The 13724-nt window shown below is 41.0% G+C and overlaps 1 protein-coding gene across 1 annotated transcript in view; it reads left to right on the forward strand.

Annotated features, from left to right (window-relative positions):
• Positions 1-13724, forward strand: part of LCLAT1 (lysocardiolipin acyltransferase 1) — a 224634-nt gene that overhangs the window by 43919 nt on the left and 166991 nt on the right. Inside the window, exon 2 of the mRNA XM_077282117.1 lies at positions 9573-9677. The gene's annotated coding sequence lies outside the window, so the exon portion shown is untranslated. The remainder of the gene's footprint in view (positions 1-9572; positions 9678-13724) is intronic.

A 13724-nucleotide genomic window follows, 5' to 3' on the forward strand; every position in this document is an offset into this window, starting at 1 on the left:
TTGCACCATTCAATTACTCCAGAGGAGGATGAGCACATCACTGCTAGGCATAAGAGTGGGGTGGGGTGACTATTAGTATTTTTATTCATGACCAACACAGCGATTTTCTTATTATTCCTATCAAGAAGCACATTCTTGATTCTCTGTAATTCTTAAATAATATTATTAATAATATTATTAAAAAGAAGCACAAGGGTCGCAATTGCTATGTGGGGGTCAAGGGGGTGCTGTTACTGTATGGGGCAAATAGAGGGCATCAGTACTATTTGGGGCATTGGTTATAGCACTATGTGGTTTGGGTAGAAGTGGGAAATGTGATGGGGTGAGGAAAAGAAATTGTCACAGGGTTTCTGCAACAGAGTGGAGCCAGAAGACTGCAGCGTCTGATTGCTCCTTCTCCTGCCCTGAGAAGAAGCACTTCACCTTCATTTTAATGGTGTTTATTCCTTTTGGCAAAACAGGGGTTAATCGGCCATGTTGTAAAACCCTTAGCTCTCAGCTGAGCTCAGTTAGCCACTCCTATCCCCTTTATAATCTGGGTCCTCATTCAAATCTATGTCAGAGCTAGCATTTGCTTTCATTCACCCCCCACATCCGATCACTGGCTCGCTCTTCTTATCTGCATCTCAAAAATATTTCTAGAATTCGCCCTTTTCTTACTTTCGACTCTGCAAAAACTCTTACTGTCTCACTTATTCATTCTCGTCTGGACTATTGTAACTCTCTACTAATCGGCCTCCCTCTTACCAAACTCTCCCCGCTCCAATCTGTCCTGAATGCTGCAGCCAGAATCATATTCCTCACCAACCGTTACACCGATGCCTCTACCCTGTGCCAGTCATTACACTGGCTACCCATCCACTCCAGAATCCAGTACAAAACTATTACCCTCATCCACAAAGCACTCCATGGCTCAGCACCACCCTACATCTCCTCCCTGGTCTCAGTCTACCACCCTACCCGTGCCCTCCGCTCCGCTAATGACCTCAGGTTAGCATCCTCAATAATCAGAACCTCCCACTCCCGTCTCCAAGACTTTACACGTGCTGCGCCGATTCTTTGGAATGCACTACCTAGGTTAATACAATTAATCCCCAATCCCCACAGTTTTAAGCGTGCCCTAAAAACGTATTTGTTCAGACTGGCCTACCGCCTCAACGCATTAACCTAACTATCCCTGTGTGGCCGATTCAAAAAACTTAAACCATAATCAGGTTCCTCTCATCATGTTCTCATACACTTTATGCAGTTAATAGCCTCTGTGTCTGTACTGCTACATACTTAGGCTGATAACTGGTTCATGCAGCTTTACATGAACACCCGAGCCTTACACTATGGCTGGTCCAAATAACTAAAGCAATTGTTACCATCCACCTCTCGTGTCTCCCCTTTTCCTCATAGTTTGTAGCTTGCGAGCAGCAGGGCCCTCATTCCTCCTGGTATCTGTTTTGAACTGTGATTTCTGTTTTGCTGTAATGTCTATTGTCTGTACAAGTCCCCTCTATAAGTTGTAAAGCGCTGCGGAATATGTTGGCGCTATATAAATAAAATTATTATTATTATTATTATTATTATTTGCTACATGACTTAGGAGAGGTGTTTATAAGAGGAGTTTGGAGTAGTTACCTGTGACTGTTGCGTGGTTTATAAGTGTGGTAATTCCCTTCCCTTCTCTACTTTGGTTTATTTTCCTTCCTCCACTCCCCCAGTGCATTCCTCTGTTATATGTGAGTGAAAATGTTGTATGCCTGGTGTTTTCTGTTACCCCTCGTTTGTGTTGCCTTGTTTGTCAGGTTAATGTACTGCGGTGCACGGTAGCGGTCCTCTTCCCTCAGTGGGGGAAGAGAACAGACGGAGGGCTACCTGAGGAGATGAGGCAAGGGTGGCGGCCTCGGCATCTTCACCTTCAGCAGTATCCTGGGGAATAGGGCGAGCTAGGGAGCCCCTAGTGTCAAGGATAGGGAAGGAGACCCTGGTCCCGGGTCATCCGACAGCTGTGTCGTGACAGGAATAAGCCAAAACTGACTGTGGTCACAATCTTAAATATATAGAACAAAGGGGTGCTCACTGTGAATGAATATTGGTGCTCAGAAGACAATCTTATAGAAAATACAAAAACAAGCATTTATTTGTTTAACATTATGTAGGAGGCAAAAAAACTGAATAAAAAAAAGAAAAAAGACTCAACCCTTACGGATATAATTCTCTGATGCTGAAGAAAACAAAAAATAAGAAACAAAAAAATGATCGTTGGGAAGATAGATAATAATCAATATGACATTTCAGCTTAGCTCAGCCTTTTTCAAGTATATATCTGAATGCTGAAGAATCAGTATAAGCTGGTATCCAGTAATGTCAAGGATAAGTGCTCTGTGTATAATACACCCCGAAGGGAAGTGAGCTAGGAGAAAGCTGCCTTAACCATGTAGCCACGCTGACATCCGCTGGTCACAATCTTTAAAGACGTGTTATTAATGGAAGAAATGGTCATGCTGGTCTGGGCCGAATAAAAAATAAAAACTAATATAATACTGCCCCTATGTACAGGAATATAACTAGTATAATACTGCCTTCTTTGTACAAGAATATAACTACTATAATACTGCTCCTCCTATGTACAAGAATATAACTACTATAATACTGCCCCTATGTACAAGAATATAACTACTATAATACTGCTCCTATGTACAAGAATATAACCACTATAATACTGCCCCTATGTACAAGAATATAACTACTATAATACTGCTCCTATGTACAAGAATATAACTACTATATTACTGCTTCTATGTACAAGAATATAACTACTATAATACTGCTCCTATGTACAAGAATATAACTACTATAATACTGCTCCTATGTACAAGAATATAACTACTATAATAATGCTCCTATGTACAAGAATATAACTACTATAATACTGCTCCTCCTATGTACAAGAATATAACTACTATAATACTGCTCCTATGTACAAGAATATAACTACTATAATACTGCCCCTATGTACAAGAATATAACTACTATAATACTGCTCCTATGTACAAGAATATAACCACTATAATACTGCCCCTATGTACAAGAATATAACTACTATAATACTGCTCCTATGTACAAGAATATAACTACTATATTACTGCTTCTATGTACAAGAATATAACTACTATAATACTGCTCCTATGTACAAGAATATAACTACTATAATACTGCTCCTATGTACAAGAATATAACTACTATAATAATGCTCATATGTACAAGAATATAACTACTATAATACTGCTCCTCCTATGTACAAGAATATAACTACTATAATACTGCTCCTATGTACAAGAATATAACTACTATAATACTGCTCCTATGTACAAGAATATAACTTCTATAATACTGCTCCTATGTACAAGAATATAACTGCTATAATACAGCTCCTATGTACAAGAATATAACTACTATAATACTGCTCCTATGAACAAGAATATAACTACTATAATACTGCTCCTATGTACAAGAATATAACTACTATAATACTGCCCCTATGTACAAGAATATAACTACTATAATACTGCTCCTATGTACAACAATATAACTACTATAATACTGCTCCTGTGAACAAGAATATAACTACTATAATACTGCTCCTATGTACAAGAATATAACTGCTATAATACTGCTCCTGTGTACAAGAATATAACTACTATAATACTGCTCCTATGTACAAGAATATAACTACTATAATACTGCCCCTATGTACAAGAATATAACTACTATAATACTGCTCCTATGTACAAGAATATAACTACTATAATACTGCCCTCTATGTACAAGAATATAACTACTATAATCCTGCTCCTATGTACAAGAATATAACTACTATAATACTGTCCCCAATGTACAAGAATATAACTACTATAATACTGCTCCTATGTACAAGAATATAACTGCTATAATACTGCTCCTATGTACAAGAATATAACTACTATAATACTGCCCCTATGTACAAGAATATAACTACTATAATACTGCTCCTATGTACAAGAATATAACTACTATAATACTGCTCCTATGTACAAGAATATAACAACTATAATACTGCCCTCTATGTACAAGAATATAACTACTATAATCCTGCTCCTATGTACAAGAATATAACTACTATAATACTGTCCCCAATGTACAAGAATATAACTACTATAATACTGCTCCTATGTACAAGAATATAACTACTATAATACTGCTCCTATGTACAAGAATATAACTACTATAATACTGCTCCTATGTACAAGAATATAACTACTATAATACTGCTCCTATGTACAAGAATATAACTACTATAATACTGCTCCTATGTACAAGAATATAACTACTATAATACTGCCCTCTATGTACAAGAATATAACTACTATAATACTGCCCCCTATGTACAAGAATATAACTACTATAATACTGCTCCTATGTACAAGAATATAACTACTATAATACTGCCCTCTATGTACAAGAATATAACTACTATAATACTGCTCCTATGTACAAGAATATAACTACTATAATACTGCCCTCTATGTACAAGAATATAACTACTATAATACTGCTACTACATAAAATTCTCAATGTCTTAATGTCATTAGGACAAATCACAATTCTGTATTGCAGTGGAGATTTAGAAAGTCACAACAAAAGTTTGATAAAGACTCAATATACGGTACATAGCAACCATATAAAAACACAAACATCTCAAGAATATGATGTCAGTCATCAACAATGTGGAGGATGGAACCACGATGAGGATAATTTGCTGTTTGAAGCCAGGACCGGCCTCACAATATAATTCACTGTGTGCTGTAATAATGTGATGAGGTTCCGCAGATGATTTTCATTTGATTGATTAATGTTGGCTCGGTCATATGTAATCTATTCAGGGGCTACACCCTACATAGTGACCGGGCACTTGGCATCGGTGGGGTCTGTATCCTCATATACTGGTAGAAACATAATAATTCGTCTGTTTTTAATTTTCCCGCAGGTTTTCTTAATAATGATCTGTGATTGACACCTATTATTGTTATTATGTTTCATATGGTGATGTCAACGTATCATGTTGCAAAAATCTCTATTTGACCACCCCCTCTCTCCCGCCAAGCAAATTTTCATTTTCCATTTTCATTATTCCCTCTCCTTTTTCAAGTAGCCATAACTTTTTTTTTCTGCTGACATAGATATGTGCGGGATTGTATATTTGCGAGACGTGTTTTTAATTACACCATTCATTTTACCATAAAATATTGTGCAGTGGTTTGAGGTTTTTATTTTTATGGTGTCAATTATACAGTAAGATTGACCTGACGTCATGATTCTTCAGATCAGTACAACTACGGCACCAAACATATATATATATATATATACTTTTTTTTTCAACTATTTTAGTGTCTTAAAAAAAAAAAGTTAACTTTGCACAAAAAACAATGTGGTTTTGTGTCGTTATTTTCCAACACCCATAACTTATATTTTTCCATCAATGAAGTTGGGGTGTTTACTTTTACTATTCTGAGGTACATATGATGTGTGATTGATTTTAATTACATTTTTGTTAGAGTTACAAAAACAAAAAAGAAGGGGAAATTTTGGCATTTTTGTTTGTTTTCTTTTTCTTACAAAATTACAATAAACACTTTTAGAATTTGATATATCCAACTTTTTGTGATGTATATTATATATACGTATGTATATTTGATATATGTTATTTTATATTTTATATATTTATATACTTTTTTATATTTCTTTACTTTTAACTGAGGAAAAGGGGGCTGATTTGAATTTTTTTACATTTTTTTTAATCATTTTTTGATGTTTTTTAAAACTTTTATTTTACTTTTCACACTTTTTTCTCAGTCTCTATATGGAACATGAACCTGCGATTATTTGCACTGCATTCAGTTGTGTTTCGGTATTGCTGTATATATTGTTAAAGCAACTCTGTTGCACCACTCTTAAACCTTGTGAAAAAAAATATAAGCAGCAGCTCCGATATATTGCCTGCTGGGTGCTGGCTACTAAGCTATTTCACTGACCATCTGCTAACAAGCCCAACTGTGGTCCACTGTTGAATTCTGTTTTATGGCTTCCTATAGCATAGGTTCTCCAGATTAACTCAGCTTTGCAGGACCTCTGCCTCAATTCAGCCCAGGACCTCTTGAGAAACTGGTCTCTGCAACGACGTTGAACTCTGCTTCTTTGGACTCTCATCGCTGAGTCTACACAGTTTCCTTTGGGTCTTCTACCTTACCAAATCAGTTGCCTATGCTCTGCTTCATCTATTTCGTGATTCCAATCCGACTCATATCGTTGTCATTTTACCTGTTCTGCTTCTTTGGTTCCAACTGGGCTATCTTGCTGCACCAACTTCACATGTCCTTGCTGCAAAACAACCCGGATCGATTGTTTGGAGCATCCACCTAATTTGGTAGCAGCTAACATAAACTATGAAGGATAGCATCAGAGAGATCACGCCGAATCCCACTGCTGCCACCACTTGTGACAAACCCAGACCTTGCCACCCTCCTAATGTCACTATTATATCAGACGGATCACGTAATGCGTTCACCCCACTATTATCAACGTGACGTTCAGCACCCACTGGGGACACGTAAGGTCAGCTTGGCACAGTTTTACACAGACACCCCGTCCACAAAGGCCCAAGGAGGCATAGGAAGTGAGAAGATGTGGCCCACGCAGTCACTTACATGGCACCACACCAGCGTCGGACTGGAGCACCTTGGGCTCACCAGAGAAAATCTTTCTTGGGGCCCACTACGTAGCTACATAGAAATAAAACACGCTAATATCAGGGTATAATATAAGGTAGAACACGTCTTAATTATGTAGCAATACACACACAACACCACTATCACACATACAGCACCACACACAGCCCCCTCATATTATATAAAGTAGCCCCATCATAGAATATAATGTAGCCCCCTCATAGAATGTAAAGTAGCCCCCCTCATAGAATATAATGTAGCCTCCCTCATAGACTATAACGTAGCCTCCCTCATGAAATATAATGCAGCCCCCCTCATAGGGTATAATACAGCACCCCACAAAATATAATCCAACCCCCTCATAAGGTATAATGCAGCCCCCCCCCATTGAATATAATGTTGCACCCTTATAGGGCATAATTCAGCTCCCCTCATATAGTATGATGTAGCCTCCTGAGAGAATAATGCAGCCCCCCACAGATTTATAATGTAGCCCCCTCATAGGGTATAATGCAGCCCCCCTGAACGGGCAAAATACAGCCCCCTCCACCATCATCATTGTTCTCCCCCTCCACCATTGTACTCATTACCACCTCCATCATTGCCTCCTCCCCCACCACTACCATCTTTGTCCTTTACACCACAACCATCATTGCTTTCTCCCCCACCACCCCATCATTGCCTATTCCACCACCTCCATCATTGCCTCCCCCACCACCATCATAATCATTGCCTCTCCCACCACCATCATCATCATTGCTTCCCCCACCACCGTCATCATTGCCTCCCCCACCACCATCATTGCCTTCTCCCCCCCACACCCATAACCCACATCATTGCCAATATCTCCAATACACACACAACACCACTATCACACATACAGCACCACACACAGACAGCACCGCACCACTCTCTCTCACACACGCACAGCCATACACACGCAGGCAGGGACACACAGCACACACACACAGGCAGGCAGACACACACACACAGCACACACTGACACACACACAGCCGCACACGCAGGCAGGCAGAGACACACACAGCACCCACTCACCTCTCTGCACGTTCCCAGCAGCCGCAGCACATCCCGGCAGCTTCCTCTCTGAAACAGCCGCGCTGAATAATGACGTCATCCAGCCGTGCTGAGTCAGGCAGGAAGGAGGACAGCATCGGATCCCTGCAGCTGCATTCCGGTCCCAAGCTGAAGGGAGCACAATGAGGGATCGCCGCCCTTTAGGGGCCCACCTCCGGGGCCCCCATTCAGCAGAACCGGTGGGCAGTGTTAGCCTCAGCCTGCGGCTAACGCTGCCCGCCATTAAAATGAAATAGTATCCACTCCTCTCCATGCCCATGGGGGCGTGGGGAAGCGTGAATATTCATTTGTTTTTAGCAGCTGGGACAGGCTCCTGTCTCGAGCTGCTGCTCTCTGGCACCAGGAGGGCCCCCCTTGACTCAGGGGTCCCATAGCAGCTGGGTGTGCCACTATTAGCGACACGCCACTGGCTGGGGGGGCCCTGGAGCAGTGGGGGCCCTAGGCATATTGGCCAGCAGGTGTCAGTGCCTGGGCCCACCGGAGAATCCTCCGGGTCTCCGGTGGGCCAGTACGACCCTGCATCACACTCACTCACAACCCTGGCAGGCTGAGAGGCCCCTTTCAGTAGCACCAGTGAAACAGATCTGCCAGCACGGTATGACTGCCACCAATTCTTCGTTAGATATAAGCCCGATCCACTAACGGGATTATATCAGGCCAGAAACCAGCCCGGTAGCATGGAAAGTTAAACCAAGAAGCGGAAGTGTGGATTTGTGGATTGAGATAAAAGAGCAGCCCAAAGTTAAATTATATATTTAATAGCTTAAAGGCACACTAGACAATACACTATATACACAATGGTTATACATATGCAAAGGTCAAATATGCAAATACAGATAGTAGTAGACAAAAGATATAAGCAGAATATACAGTATGGTTCACTTACCAGTGGATAAAAGGCCTAGCTTTCGGGCAAGGGGCTGCCACCTGGGAGGTTTGTGGTCCCATCTGTTCCTTGACTTCTCCTAACATGATATGTCATTGTGACCTCCCCAGATAAAAAGCAATAGGCCACTCTTTATACGAGTATTTAACCCCTTTCGGTCACTCCCCTCCTGCCCTCTGGGCTGAACCTAAGTCTCCTCCCCTTGTTTCTGGCAGCTAAAAACTCCAAAACCTAAGATGAGTCATAACTATTTAATGGGCAATTCTAGGGAGGCTGTTTGGGCTCTATCGGATCCTGCTGGGCCCCTGCTATGCGTTAAGACCAAACAAAGCTTTGCAACCTGGTTTCTACTGGCTTTTCTATGTATCTCCATACCCCTGGGGCTTAGAATGGGTCTAGACCCAGGTGGGAGTTCACAATGTTCTGGGGATCTCGGAAATATACACAATGAACGGCTAGTATGTATAGTATCTCCATAACTCCTTATGGAATCATAGCTGATTCAACAAAGCAGTTTAGACCACATGGTATCCAGATGACAAGCAAACCTTTTGTTCTGAGTTTAGCTTGCTCAAGGTGTGAGATCAGTCACTCACAGCCTTTTGACATTTGACCTGCTGCCTGTACTAGCTGCACACTTAAGGGGGTTAGGTGTTCTGTTACATCTGCACATTTTCAGGATGATTGTAAGCTGTCAATAAATCGCCCCCATCCTACTTTCAGGAAGATTGTAAGCTGTCAATAAATGCTCTCATCCTTCACATAAACAATATGGCTTTTATGGAACCACGGCATAACCAAAGGTTTTTATTTATTTTGTTATTCTTTGTTTTTTTAGATGTTTTGCAAACACCGATCAAGCCCTGAGGGGAATTACTGACACAGATCCCGCGTCACTACGACTGACGGCAAAGCAGGACTGACATCCTTAATATCTAGCTGGGTATGTGCAGTGTTACAAGGAAACGTGCATCTGGCTTCATTGCATGTGGACCTTAATGCAGATCATCATGCTCATGCGAGACATTGCAGAGCCCTGATGGGTGACATTATCTGTGTAGTGGATGCTAATTACACCAGCTGGTCGTGATTTCAAGGACTAGGCAGGACTAGTCTGGAGAAACCAATGAATGCAGGGCTCTTGGCATGAACGCTGCAGCCTGATGTTGTGATTGAGTTTTGGTTAGGAGACTTTTGACTGGTCTGTGCTTCGTGGCCATGCTCCATTAGCCTAAGGGTCATTTTCCTCTTAAATGGTTAGTCCACTATCTGGACAACCCCTTCTGAATCCCACCAGTAAAATAATATTCTTATACTCACCTCCGGTGCCGTGTCCGGTGCCATCTCTAGTGGTGTCGACATTGGCTTTCCCAGGGCTCGCATTACATTATGTCACACTATCACTGTGGCCACTCACTTCTGGCTTAAATTTCCCTTTCTACAGACATAATTGACATCCGGAGGAAGGGAGAGGGCAGCCGCAGCTCTCACTTCCTCCAGAAGTCTTGATTTGTTTGATGGAGGGAAAAGAGAAGCCAGCATTGAATTGCCGCAGGGAACACATGACATAACAATGTCACACAAGCCTCGGACCTCGGGAGAGATGGCACCGGAGATGAGAATAAGTGTTATTTACTGGAGGTTAAGGAGTTGTCCGAATAGTGGACAACCCCTTTAATGTTAAGAAATATAAGTATATTATAATATTCTATATTATAGTATAATATTCTATTTACATTTGTCAGTTTAGTGTCATAGAAGAGAAAGATATATTGGGTGATAGCCAATAATCTTGGCCATTATCTTACCCAATTATGTTGTCAGCTTGCTTTCCAAAGAGCCTGAAGGTCACATGAATGTTTCCTGCTATTTCGAGGAGGACATTTCTACTCCTGTCTATGAATTTGATTATTTTTTGTGATTCTCATGCCAAGCGGTAAGATGTTGGGTAGCACATGGGATTCTCAGACATACTGATGCTCATTCCTTGGACCCTTAATAAAGGTTTATGTGCAGATCTTTATTCTATCCGTGATTCCACTGCCGCCCAGAGAGGTATCACAGGCGACAGCTCTGGAAAGTGGAGATCCTGAGACACAAAGAAATGGCTGCATCTGATATTTTCCAGACGCCTCCTGGTTCTCAGTATCAGAATGACACGTGTAAACCGCAGACAGGGGACTCTCCGAACAATAACAGGAAGTTCAGGCAGGGCATCCCTTCAATATTAGGCGAGGCTTCCAACCGCCTCCGATCATGGCTTGTAACATGGTGTACCAGAGACAGGAAAGCATTAAGGCGTCAGTGTCAGAAATTACAGCGCCCCAAGTATCATCATGACATGTCCGATTCCGGGGGTGACTGCAGGTGGATCTAACCCCAAGGCCCAGATCACAACTACTGATCACAGTGTTACCTTGTGGCACTGAAGAAAAACATCATGTGTAAAACAACAGAAAGATTACCCATCTGGAATATACACTGCCTTGAAAAAGTCTGCATACCCCGTGACCTTTTTCACATTTGTTTCATGTTACACCCACAAATTTAAATGCATTTTATTGGGATTTTATGTGATACCAACACTAAGTAACATACAGGGTTTTCTAAATATTCTAAAAATATAAATCTGACAATTGTGCCGTGCATTTGTATTCACCCCCCTGAGTTAGTAGTTTGCAGGACCACATTTCACTGCAATTATTGCTGCAGTCTTTTGGGGTCTGTCTCTACCGGCTTTGCACGTGTAGAGGTGACATTTAGCCTTTCCTTTGCACACTCACTCAATGAGATTGGATGGAGATGTCTGCGAACAGCAAGTTTCACGTCTTGTCACAGATTCTCTGGGATTCGAGTCTGGACAGTGACTGGGCCGTTCACACACATGAATATGCTCTAATCTAAACCCTCCATTGTAGCTCTGGCAGGATGATTAGTGTCGCTGTCCTGCTGGAAGGTGAACCTACGCCCCAGTCTCAAGATCTTTGCAGCCTCAATCAGGTTTTCCTCCAGGATTGCCCTGTATTTAGCTCCATTCATCTTCCCATCACCTTTGTCCAGCTTCCCTGTCCTTGCTGAAGGAAATCCTTGCCACAGCAGGATGCTGCCACCACCATGTGTGATGGTGGGGATGGTGTTTTCAGGGTAATGCGCAGTGTTAGTTTTCTGCCATATATAGCATTTTGCATTTAGCCCCAAAAGTTCTCTTTTAGTCTCATCTGACCAGAGGACCTTCTTCCACATGCTCACTGTGTCCCCTACATGGCATTTTCAAACTGCAAATTGAATTTCTTATGGCTTTCCAAAAATGGCTTTATTCTTGCCACTCTTCCATAAAGGCAAGATTTGTGGACAATACATCTAATTGTTCTCCTGTGGACAGATTCTTCCACCTGAGCTGTGGATCTCTTCAGCTCCTCCGGAGTGACCATGGGCCTCTTGGCTTATTCTCTCATTAGTGCTCTCCTTGCCTTGGGATTTCAGTGTAGGTGAACCTCCATGTCTTGGTAGGTTTGTAGTTTAGTTGTGCCATACTCCTTCCATTTTTGGATAATGGATTGAACAGAGCTCCGTGAGATATTCTAAGATTGGGCTATTATTTTATAACCTAACCTGCTTTACTCTTCTCCACAACTTTATCCCTGACATGTCTGGTGAGCTCCTTGGTTTTCATGATGCTTTTTTTATCTCTCAAATGCTGTTTGATGTTCTCAAGTAAACTTCTGTGGACTTCACAGAACAGGAGTTGTTATACTGAGAAGAAATTACACACATGTGGCCTCAGTTTACTAATTATGTGACTTCTGGAGGAAATTGGTCACTCAGGATTTTATTTAGGGGTATCAGACTACAGGGGGCTGAATACAAATGCATGCAACAATTTACAGATTTATATTTTTAAATATTTAGAAAACCATGTATCATTTCCCTTACACTTCATATAAAATCCCAATAAAATACATTTAAGTTTGTGGGTGTAAAGTGAAAAATTGGGAAAGTTCATGGGGTATGAATATTTTTTCTAAGCACTGTATTATTATTATACATCTTTATAGTGCCATTTATTCCATGATGCTTTACATGTGAAAAGGGGGCAAATATAGACAAATGCAATATTATACAGTATATATATATATATACAGTATATATATATATATATATATATATATATATATATATATATATATATATATATACAGTCATGGCCAAAAGTATTGACATCTCTGCAATTCTGTCAGATAATACTCAGTTTCTTCCTGAAAATGATTGCAAACACAAATTCTTTGTTATTATTATCTTAATTTAATTTGTCTTAAATGAAAAAAACACAAAAAGAATTGTCCTAAAGCCAAATTGGCTATAATTCCACACCAAACATAAAAAAGGGGGTGGACAAAAGTATTGGCACTGTTCGAAAAATCATGTGATGCTTCTCTAATTTGTGTAATTAACAGCACCTGTAACTTACCTGTGGCACCTAACAGGTGTTGGCAATAACTAATTCACACTTGCAGCCAGTTGACATGGATTAAAGTTGACTCAACCTCTGTCCTGTGTCCTTCTGTGTACCACATTGAGCATGGAGAAAAGAAAGAAGACCAAAGAACTGTCTGAGGACTTGAGAAACCAAATTGTGAGGAAGCATGAGCAATCTCAAGGCTACAAGTCCATCTCCAAAGACCTGAATGTTCCTGTGTCTACCGTGCGCAGTGTCATCAAGAAGTGTAAAGCCCATGGCACTGTGGATAACCTCCCTAGATGTGGACGGAAAAGAACAATTGACAAGAGATTTCAACGCAAGATTGTGCGGATGTTGGATAAAGAACCTCGACTAACATCCAAACAAGTTCAAGCTGCCCTGCAGTCCGAGGGTACAACAGCGTCAACCCGTACTGTCCGTCGGCGTCTGAATGAAAAGGGACTGTATGGTAGGAGACCCAGGAAGACCCCACTTCTTACCCCGAGACATAAAAAAGCCAGGCTGGAGTTT

Source organism: Ranitomeya variabilis, chromosome 2 (assembly GCF_051348905.1).
Source record: "Ranitomeya variabilis isolate aRanVar5 chromosome 2, aRanVar5.hap1, whole genome shotgun sequence".
Taxonomy (NCBI): domain Eukaryota; kingdom Metazoa; phylum Chordata; class Amphibia; order Anura; family Dendrobatidae; genus Ranitomeya; species Ranitomeya variabilis.